Source organism: Gossypium hirsutum, chromosome A06 (assembly GCF_007990345.1).
Source record: "Gossypium hirsutum isolate 1008001.06 chromosome A06, Gossypium_hirsutum_v2.1, whole genome shotgun sequence".
Lineage (NCBI taxonomy): Eukaryota > Viridiplantae > Streptophyta > Magnoliopsida > Malvales > Malvaceae > Gossypium > Gossypium hirsutum.
Window position 1 is genome coordinate 18,239,606 of NC_053429.1, and position 11,167 is coordinate 18,250,772.

The 11,167-nt window shown below is 34.2% G+C and overlaps 1 non-coding gene across 1 annotated transcript; it reads right to left on the reverse strand.

The window, feature by feature from the left end:
• Positions 1-6,093: 6,093 nt before the first annotated feature.
• Positions 6,094-6,200, reverse strand: LOC121231655 (small nucleolar RNA R71). The gene has a single exon (XR_005929711.1). It is a non-coding gene; the product is annotated as a small nucleolar RNA R71 (small nucleolar RNA).
• Between the last annotated feature and the right edge of the window lie 4,967 nt (positions 6,201-11,167).

Consider the following 11,167-nt stretch of genomic DNA (forward strand, 5'->3'; position numbering starts at 1 on the left):
AATTTGACTGATTAATCCACTATTTTGTATTTTCCTCGATTTACTTCCGAATGTTGTTCTTCTTGATCTATATCATCAAATTTAACTATTTTAATCATTATTCTATTCAATTCAATCCAAACTTCATAATTTTTCAAAATTACTATTTTGCCCCTAGACTTTTAACTTCTTTACAATTTAGTCCTACTCTCATAAAAATGCAAATTCATGAAATTTAGTCCACACCCATGATAGCCGAATTCTATATATTTTCATAACAGCCCACACATTTCATCATTTCACATATTTCACCACATAATTTTCATATTTTACAAATAAATCCCTCTTTGACATTTTCAACAAAAATCACTTTACAAAACTTGTTTATCTAACAACAACTATTCATTTTCTACCATTAAACATCAAAACACATGCACATTCATCAATTATAAAATCCTAATACTTTATCAGTTTCACAATTTAGTCCCTAGGCTAGCTAGATTAAGCTACAACAACTCAAAAAACATAGAAATCATTAAAAACGGATCAAAAATGCAATTACATGTACAAGGATAAGTTGACCAAATGCTTGGATGGTCTTTAATAGCTATTAGTTGCTATTTTTGGTTGAATAATGAAGAAGAAAGATGATACCTTTCTTTTTCTTACTTTAATTTTAGTTTATTTTATTAATTTACAATTATAACCTTATTACTAAACATTAAAATCACTTAATACATGTCCAAGAATGCCCACTAGCTTTATAAATGGTAAAATTACTATGTTAAGACCTCCACTTTAAATTTCTATAGCCATTAGATACCTTTAGCTAATAGAACTCAACTTTTACACTTTACACGATTTAGTCCTTTTAATCAAATTAAGCATGCAAACGATAAAATTTCTTAACGAAATTTTCATATGACTCTACTATCATGCTGTAGACTTTAAAATAATAATAAACTAAATATTTCCACTTTGAATTTGTGGTCCCGAAACCACTGTTCTAATTTCACTAAAAACGTGCTATTACAAGTGATGTAAATATGTGTATTTGCAAGTATGTAAATGAAGTGAACAACATGCTACATAATATTATGTTATGTGGTATACATTTTTGGGAAATTATGTGTTAGAAAGTATTATTCTGTCATAAATATGAATGAGATTTATATAGGCGTCTCTGCTGTAATGAGTTGGCTCATTCAGTCTAGATGTTTGTGATATAAGTTGTTGTTGCAGACGTGAGTATGGTCATTGCCTAATACCTTTCTGTTATATGATTCTTGTATTATCAAATTTGTGTTATGTGAAAATGTAAGAAGATCTGTTTGTGTAGCCTCTGGTAGGGCAGTTATATTACAAATCAGACTAACAGATCACGGTCTAACCTTACTGGTGAACATGATATGTGTAAGACTAGGTGGGTGAGATCCTATGGCATTATTTGATAATACGCCAAGCAGGCAAGACGGTGTAAGGCCATGTGAGTGAGGCTCCAGATCACCCACTGTATTAGACCGCTAGGATAGTAAATACGAAAAAAACTAGTCTGTTGGGATAGTAAACATGGAAAGAGTCTTAGTGGTGAATATTTTTGGAAATCTTGTCTGGCGAATTCTGTAGTACCTAAGTGGTGAGATGTTAATCTGCCTTGTGTGAGACCTGGGTATGCTTGTAAGGCATTTTTTGATAGGATTCTGAATAATGTAATCGACTGATGAATCCGCCATGATAAGGAATTTTGTATTTTGATTATTGGGCGGTGCAAATGTCCACCAAATTTGGAATTTCTTAGGTCCTATATTTAAGTCATATAGGATTCTATTGCTTGAATTAAAAAGTTATATTCTTCTAGCCAAGTCTGTTTGTTTAGACTGATTTGAAGATACGATATAACTGGTGTTCTGATAATCGCCGGATCCTGTAAAGAAATCTGTCAAGCGTAGCATCTTTGAGTATCATTATGAGAAGTGTATCCAACAACTATATGCAAAGAAATTGTGTAATGGGATTCGAAATATGGTGTGAAGTTTGTAATCCCCCAATCGGGTGAAATGTGTATAAGATGGTTAAGTGTAGGGATTAATGTATGGTTATCTACAAACCAGGAATTAGAAAAGTATCTGCCAAAGTCTGATAAGGAGTCCGAAATATTAAAGTCAAGGATTTCAACAATAACATGAAAAGGTAATACTGGTTGAGACTCATTAGGTTCCATCGAACTTATGGGTGTTTATTTGCAATACAAGCTCTTAGATTTGAACCAGTTCACCAAAGGGGACCGAGCCAAGAATATGCCAAAGTAGTTGACTGTAGAGCGATATTATGCATGCAAAGGGACACTTTTGAGAACATGTCTTCAAATGGAAAATAGTATTACATGCCACGATTGAGTTTGTTTAAATAGAGTTTTAAGTGGTACTGTCTTATACTATCATTGAGAATTAGTTGTAATAAAATAAACGTCTACCTTCAGAATCATTAACTTAGAATAACAATAAAAAAGGTAAGAAGTATGTTCAGTAAAGTCTTCACCCGTTTTAAATTTTTTGTTAAGTGTTTAAGTTTGGTGACATCCTACATTCGGATCCGGCAAATCGGGTTGGATATAAGGTGTTACATGGTCAATTTGCTAACTGAGAGACTAAGTTTACCCATAGCTTTCTTCGATATGAACAAGTCAGATGCCTCTATACCAATAAGAGCACTCTTTATTTGACCTGTGATGATGATGTCCACATACATCAACCCTTTTTACTTGTGATTCCTCTTCGCCTCTGAAGAACTAAGTATCATGAATCCAAGCTTTAAAGCCTCACTCTTAAAAGGTTCCACTTCATTCTCTTTACTGATGTTAGGCATCTTGGATCGCTTTGGATAGTCTTGCATTTTATGTAAACCACAACATAAGAAGCACTTCACTGACTTCTCATTCTCTTCGACCTTCTTGGTTTCAACAGAAGGCACAGTCGAACAAAGCCTCATTGATGCTCTATCTGGATCATCATCCCCTTTGATAGCAAAAAACGCAGATTTCTTCGAACAGTCCCTCACCATATGTGGACCATCACAAAGGAAACATTTCACTTGCCCCTTCGATCTATTGTTGGGCTTCTACTTCTTATTAGGTTGTTTCCCATTTTCATCATTTTTACCATTACCTTTATTAATTTATTCCTCTTCCTCGTGGTTTCCTCCACCATTGCCCATCTCTTTAGGCTTGGAAGACTCGAATTTGTCTTTCCTCAAACAAGCTCAACAAAGGACTCTACCTCGGCCATGGCTACATTAAGCTCAGTGATACTTTGTTGACGCAACTCTTGCTTCGCCCAAGGTTTCAACACATCTTCAAACTAGTAGAAAGCTTCTTTCTCGCTCAAGTCAGAGATTTGAAGCATCAACTCATTAAACTCCTGAACATACTCCCAAATAGTGCCTTGTTGTGTAAGCCGAGGCAACTTAGCCCAAGCCTTCTTTTCGGCATACTACAGGTAAAACTATTTTTTAGCTCATTTTGTAACTCATCTCAAGTCCCAATCAAGATTTCGTCTCATTTCTCATCTGTGGACCTACGATACCATCATAAAATAGCAACATTATTAAAATAGAAAACAGTAGTGTTTACATTAGAGGCATTATTCTCGATGCCTATCTGTAAATTGAAAAATATATAGGATTTTTCCTATGCAATTTATCACCTTTTTACTTAGATTCATTGTTAAAACTAAGTAATTGTTTAATAAATTAATGAAATATGTGAAAATATAAAATTAGGACATATGAATTATTAAAATGTGATTTTATGCTTTATTATATAGTTTTCATGCATAAATTGGCTTATTTTATATTTATTTGAACATATTATATTTTTAAGACATAAAATGGGCCATGCATGATTAAATTAAATAATTAAATATAAAATTATATTAAATAATTCATTTTAAAATATTTCATTCATAATTTGGGTTTTAATTAATTAATTATATTATTCTTTGGTCCTTTAATTTATTGATTTATTTTGGATAGGTCTGATAGCTTTGTTAGATTACAAAAACCATCCAAATTAAAGACCAAGTCAATCCAATTTCGGCTACATATGGTTGTCCATATAAACCACATTTTGGTTTAATTACACAAGGTCCTTACAATGTTGAAGAAATTAGAGATTTGCCTAAAGATTTACATTTGACCGAGTCTCAACCCTGAGTTGTTATGGCATTTAAATTACTTAAAAATCAAGAAAAATTCAACTCAAAATCCACTAATCATGGTTGGCCACTCATTGAAGAAGCTTGAAGAGACTAAACCTCTCAATTTTTAGCAAACTACTCTCCTCTCTTCACCTATAAATAAGACTTTATTTCACCATTCCTAATCATCCCTCATCCCTCATCCCTCATCATTCTCTCTTTTCTTTCAATTCTCTTTAGCATTTCCATTCCCCACGCCTAGCATCATCTCTTCATAGATATTTTAGCAATTAAGCCTCTTAAAGATCCCTTGGTCGGCCACCTTAGAGAGCCATCAGCAGAGGAGCAAAGCAAAGGAGCCTCGTCGGCCAGAGTCTTGGGTAACAGCCACTTTGATTTGGGTTTAATCTTTATTTTCTTTGATTTAATCTGAAAATGTTTGCTATGTGCTCTTTGTTCTTGTTACAACAATGTTAGCTTAATTTTATTTAAGCTAGGATGATTGCTTTGATTAAATAATATTTATTTGATTCATGATTATAATGTTTGTACCTCAATTGATCATGTTTTCAATTAAAATCAAGTCTGTATTTTGTTCATACGTGATTGAAATGCACCTGAATTAGCTAAGCAATCCTAACTTGACAACGGCTAGTGGACACATAATTGAAATGTGCATGCTCAATTTTGATTCTAACCCGAGTAAATTGTAGGTTGCATAACAACTCTAACCAAGCTTTGTTATCTGCATAATTGTTAGATTTGTGTGATTAAACTGTTTCAAACCTAACACATCCCTATTACCTCGCACGAATGCTAAGAAACCCTTAGTAAATAAGGATCATTAAAATGCATATTTACTAAGTAAAGGATTCCGAAAGGACCTAATGTGGTTTCCAAACTCATGAAAGATCGAGTTGCCATGGAATGTTTTCCTGAATGTTATTAAGCATGTTGATAATAAATTGAGTTTAATTTTGCTAAAATCTATTTCATTCATATAGTTTGCATATTTAGGATAATTTGCATTGGGGATCATTGCATTTAGTTTACTATATTTAATTTTAATCATCACATCTCAATCATATTGTGCTTTTATTTACCAAGTTATTAATATAATTTTACAATTAAGTGATTTAACACAAATACAATCCCTGTGGAGACGATAACTTGATACTTACTTATTACTTGATAACGAGTGTGTACACTTGCACAAACCTACCTGTTACAAGTTTTTGGCGCCGTTGCCGGGGATTGTTAACTGTTGCCATAGTCTTTTTTTTGTTGAAATTATTTACTTCCAATTTGGTTTATTTATAACATTACTAACTTATTCTTTTTAATTTTGTGATTTTCTTTTCAGGTGTTTATGAGCATAGATCGGATTATCAATTTACTCCTTGTAGACCCTGTAATTGAGTGAACTTTCAGACAAAGAATATGTGAACGAATAGCTCAAAGCCAAGTCAAGATGGACCTTGGAAATCAGAATCAAGACCAAGGTAATTAAGCCGATCGTGTACGAAATCTCATCCTTATTGCTGATGATAGGGTTCGATACATCAGACAATATGCTGTGCCACTTTTCAGTGAGTTAAATCAAGGAATTAGAAGGCCAGATATTGAGGCAACCCAATTTGAATTGAAACTAGTGATGTTTCAAATGCTCCAAATGGTGGGCCAATTTAGTGGTATGCCCATAGAAGATCCACATCTCCATCTTTGATTATTTATGGAGGTGAGTGATTCATTCAAGATAGCCGGTGTGACTAAAGGTGCATTGAGGTTGAAGTTGTTTCCGTACTCGTTGTGAGATCAAGCACAAGCATAGCTCAATTCATTGCCACCAAGTTCCATATCTACATGGCAAGAATTAGCAGAGGGATTTATGGTTAATTATTTTCCACCTAGCAAAAACACTAAGTTGAGGAACGAGACCACAACTTTTCAAAAATTGGATAACGAGTCTTTGTATGAGGCTTGGGAGTGATTCAAGAAGTTACTTCATAAGTGTCCTCATCATGAGATTCCTAATTATATCCAGTTGGAGACATTCTATAATGGTCTCAATGCACATACAAGATTGATGGTAGATGCTTCTACAAATGGTGCAATTTTGTCTAAGTCTTATAATGAGGCTTATAAAATCATCGAGAGAATAGCGAGTAATAACTATTAATGGCCAACAAATCGAATAGCTTCAGGAAGACGTGTAGCCGGAGTTCATGAAGTTGACACCCTCACTTCGTTATCGGCTCAGGTATCATCTATTTCCTCTATGTTAAAACATACCGCTAATAGTGCTAATAAATTTGCAACCCAGCCACTAAGTCTGTTTAAAGTAGTTTCATGTGTGTACTGTAGGGAAGGCCATTCTTTGGAGAATTGTCTATCAAATCCCGAGTTAGTGTACTATGTGGGGAACCAACATCAAAATAGGAGTGGACAAGGACCCTAGTCCAACTTCTACAATCCTTCATGGCGTAATCATCCTAATTTTTCTTGGAGCAACCAAGGAAATGGACCGAACAATAACTTATTGCAGCATAGACCCAACCTATCTTAAGGGTTTAATCAACAAGCTCTAAAACCACTTCAAGCTGAGGCATCAAACAGTTTGGAGAACTTGTTAAAAGAGTACATGGCAAAGAATGACGCTTTGATCCAAAGCCAAGTAGCAACATTCAAAAATTTGGAAAACAAAATGGGTCAGTTAGCTACAAAACTTTGTAATAGATCGCAAGGAACCTTGTCGAGCAATATTGAGAACCCAAGAAATTTGGGTAAAGAACATATCAAGGCAGTAGCATTGCGAAATGGTAAAATTCTGGAACCCCGATTGATTGATGTCGAATATAAACCTGTTAAGAAGAACCAACCAGTTGTTGAAATTCCTACACTAAAAGAGTCAGGATTTGTAAAGACTGACAAGGAAAATCCAAACTTATTAGAATCTGCAAAGATTGACAAGGAAAATCCTAACTTAGTGAATTCAAATGCTTTAACATCTTCTTTGGATGCAGATTTACCCACTCAGAAAAGTTATCCAATTCAACCAAAAGTTCCATCACCTTCATATCCATAAAGATTGCAGCAACACAAGCAGAAATATGAGGTGCAATTCAAGAAGTTTTTGGATGTTCTGAAGCAGTTACACATCAATATTCCGTTGGTGTAGGCTCTAGAAAAAATACCAAACTATGTGAAGTTTATGAAGGATATACTGTCTAAGAAGAAATGACTGACTGAGTATGAGACTATTGTCTTGACAATGGAGTGCAGTGTGTTCTTGCAGAGCAAACTGCTACCGAAATTAAAAGACCTAAGAAGCTTTACTATACCCTGTAACATTGGTGAATCTTGTTGTGGTAAAGCTTTGTGTGATTTAGGAAAGAGTAGCAACTTGATGCTTAAGTCTATTTTCAAAATGCTAGGGATAGGTAAAGTAAGACCTACAACTATGATGCTTCAGCTAGCGGATTGATCTTTAGCATATCCCGAGGGAAAGATCGAGGATGTTTTGGTAATAGTCGATAAATTTATTTTTCCTGCTGATTTTATTGTCTTATATTTTGAAGCAGATAAGGAAGACATCATTCTTGGGAGACCTTTCTTAGCCACGGGAAGAACGTTAATTGATGTGCAGAAAAGTGAACTCACCATGCGAGTTCAAGTCGATCAGGTAACCATTAACTTTCTTAAAGCGATGAAAATTCCCAATCCGACAGAAGAGTGTTCAGTTATAGAAGAGATAGAAACCTTGGTTTCTATAGAAAGAAATTTTGAAGAAGATCCATTAGAGAAAGCCTTAGATCTTGACCCTTTGGAGGATGAAGAATGTGAAGAAAACATGGCTTTGATGGAAGCCAATCCGAGAAATTTTATTCAATCCACACTGTTTGAATCGTTAGAGTTAGAAGTTAGAGAATTTATGCAACCCAAGTTGTTAATTGAAGAACCACCTAAAATCAAACTAAAAGTACTTCATTTCCTTTTGAAATACGTTTATTTAAGTGACTGTTCCAATTTGCCTGTGATTATTTCAGTAGAACTGATGAAAGATCAAGAGGAGCAACTAATTATTATTCTAAAGAAATTTAAGAAAGCAATTGGTTGGACCATAGCTAATATTCGAGGTATAAGCCCTTTTTTTGCATGCATAAAATTATTTTAGAAGAAAGTGAAAGAGCTCGAATTGATGGGTAAAGGAGGCTCAATCTTATTATGAAAGAAGTTGTGAGAAAGGAAGTGATCAAATGGTTAGATGCAAGGATCATCTATCCTATTTCAGATAGTTCGTGGGTAAGTCCGATGCAGTATGTACCGAAGAAAGGTGGAATCACAATTGTTGAAAATAAGCACAACAAGTTGATTCCAACGAGAACTGTTACTGGTTGGAAAATTTGTATTGATTATAGGAAGTTGAATAAAGCCACTCGGAAGGACCATTTTTTGTTGCCTTTTATGGATCAGATGTTAGATTGATTGGCAGGTAATCAATTCTATTATTTTTTAGATGGCTATTCGGGATATAACCAAATAGTTGTAGCTCCGAAGGACCAACATAAAACAACCTTTACTTGTCCATATGATACGTTTGCTTTTAGGTGAATGCCATTTGGTTTATACAATGCACTTGCAACGTTTCAAAGATGCATGATGGCAATATTCACTAATATGGTTGAAAATTTTGTTGAGGTTTTCATGGATGATTTTTCTATTCTTGGTAACACTTATGGTATTTGTTTGAGTAATTTGGCTAAGGTACTGAAGAGATGCGAAGAGACAAATCTTGTCCTTAACTGAGAAAAATGTCATTTTATGGTTAAGGAAGGGATTGTCTTAGGGCATAAAATCTCAAAGAGAGGAATTGAAGTCGATAAAGCAAAGGTGGACGTAATTGAAAGATTACCAACCCCAATTAATGTAAAAGAAGTCAGAAGTTTCTTAGCCATGCCGATTTTTACCCAATTTTTATCAAAGATTACCGTTGTGTTTGTTGTTAGAGAAAGATACACTTTTGATTTCAACAAAGCATGTTTGGAAGCTTTCAAAGATCTAAAAAAAGGTTAATGTCAGTTCCAATAATCGTTACACCTGATTAGAGCTCACCTTTTGAGTTAATGTGAAATGCAAGTGATTATGCCGTTGGAGCTGTGATGGGTCAAAAAAGAAACAAAGTGTTTCACCCTATTTATTATTCAAGTAGAACTTTGATGGGAGCCCAACACAATTATACGGTAACTGAAAAGGAGCTCTTTGCTATAGTTTTTGCTTTTGAAAAATTCCACTCATATATTATAGGTACCAAAGTTACAGTATTTACTGACTATGCAGCCATTAAATACTTGCTCACGAAGAAAGATGCATAACCGAGGCTAATTTGTAGGATGCTTTTACTCTAAGAATTTGACCTTGAGATCCAAGATAGAAAAGGTGCCGAAAATCAAATAGCTGATCATCTGTCGAGGTTGGAGCAAGATGAGGTAACTGGATCATGTGTGCCTATCAATGAGAATTTCCCAAATACACTTATTTGAGGTAAGCTGAATTCGTGAAACACCTTGGTTTGCTGATTTTGCTAATTATCTTGCATGTGAAATAATTCCTCTAGAAATGACATACCAACAAAGGAATAAATTCCTTCATAATAGTTGGTATTATTTTTGGGAGGATTCATTTTTGTTTAAATAGTGTACAGATAATATAAACTGAAAGTGTGTAACTAAAAGTGAGATTGTTGAGATCTTGTATCATTGCCATTCATCTCCAAGTGAGAGACACTTTGGTGGTTCACGTACTGCAGTAAAGATTTTGCAAGCAGGTTTCTTTTGGCCTACACTATTTAAAGATGCTCATGCTTATATGAAAAACTTTGATAAATGCCAAAAGATCAGAAATATATCAATGAGGAATGAGATGCCCTTGAAAAATATTTTGGAGATTGAATTATTTAATGTATGGGGCATTGACTTCTTAAGCCCGTTTTCTTCTTCTTATGGAACAAATACGTCTTAGTTTCTGTGGGCTATGTATCCAAGTGGGTTGAAGCTGAAGCATACCCTACAAATGATGCTAAGGTAGTCATGTGATTCTTACATAAGCATGTGTTTACACGATTTGGGACACCAAGAGCTATTGTTAGTGATGAAGGTTCTCACTTTGTAAACAAATGGCTTAAGTGGTTGCTTGACAAATATGATGTTAAGCACAAGATTGCTACTGCCTAGCAGAAAAGATTGGTCTCGAAGGCTCAATGATGCATTATAGGCCTATCTAACAATATTTAAGACATCGTTAGGAATGACTCCTTATTGATTAAACTTTGGAAAGGCATGTCATTTGCCATTATAGTTGGAGAATATAGCTTACTCGGCTTTGAAGTAGTTGAACTTTGATATTAAACAAGCCAGTGAGAGAAGGATGTTACAATTTGATGAGTTGGAAGAGCTAAGGTTGTTTTCCTATGAGAATGCCAAAATGTGTAAAGAAAGATCAAATAGATGGCATGATAGTCATATACAACCTTGTGAGTTTAGAGAAGGTCAGAAGGTTTTGTTGTTTAATTAAAGGTTGAAGTTATTTCCTGGGAAGCTTAAATCCCAATGGAGAGGACCCTATACCATATACCGAGTTTATCTTTATGGAGCTGTTAAATTATACAACAATTATGGAGGTACGTTTAAACTTAATGGTCAACGTCTCAAACACTACTGGGATGGTGAAGTTGAGCGATTTGAATCATCGTTCAAATTAACAGACCCTTGATTTTTCATTAACTCATTTTGTAAATAAATAAATAATTAGAACTTATTTTCTTAACTTATTACATTTAATTAATTTTGTCTAAGGAAATTGGAACTTAAGTGGGACCGTTGTGACCCTTCGAACCTTTCCTGGGAATTAATTTAATGTAATTTGTTAAGAAGAAATTTTCTAATTAAGATTTAAAATTTTTAAGTTTCATTTGTTTTGTTTAAATTTTAAATTTTTAT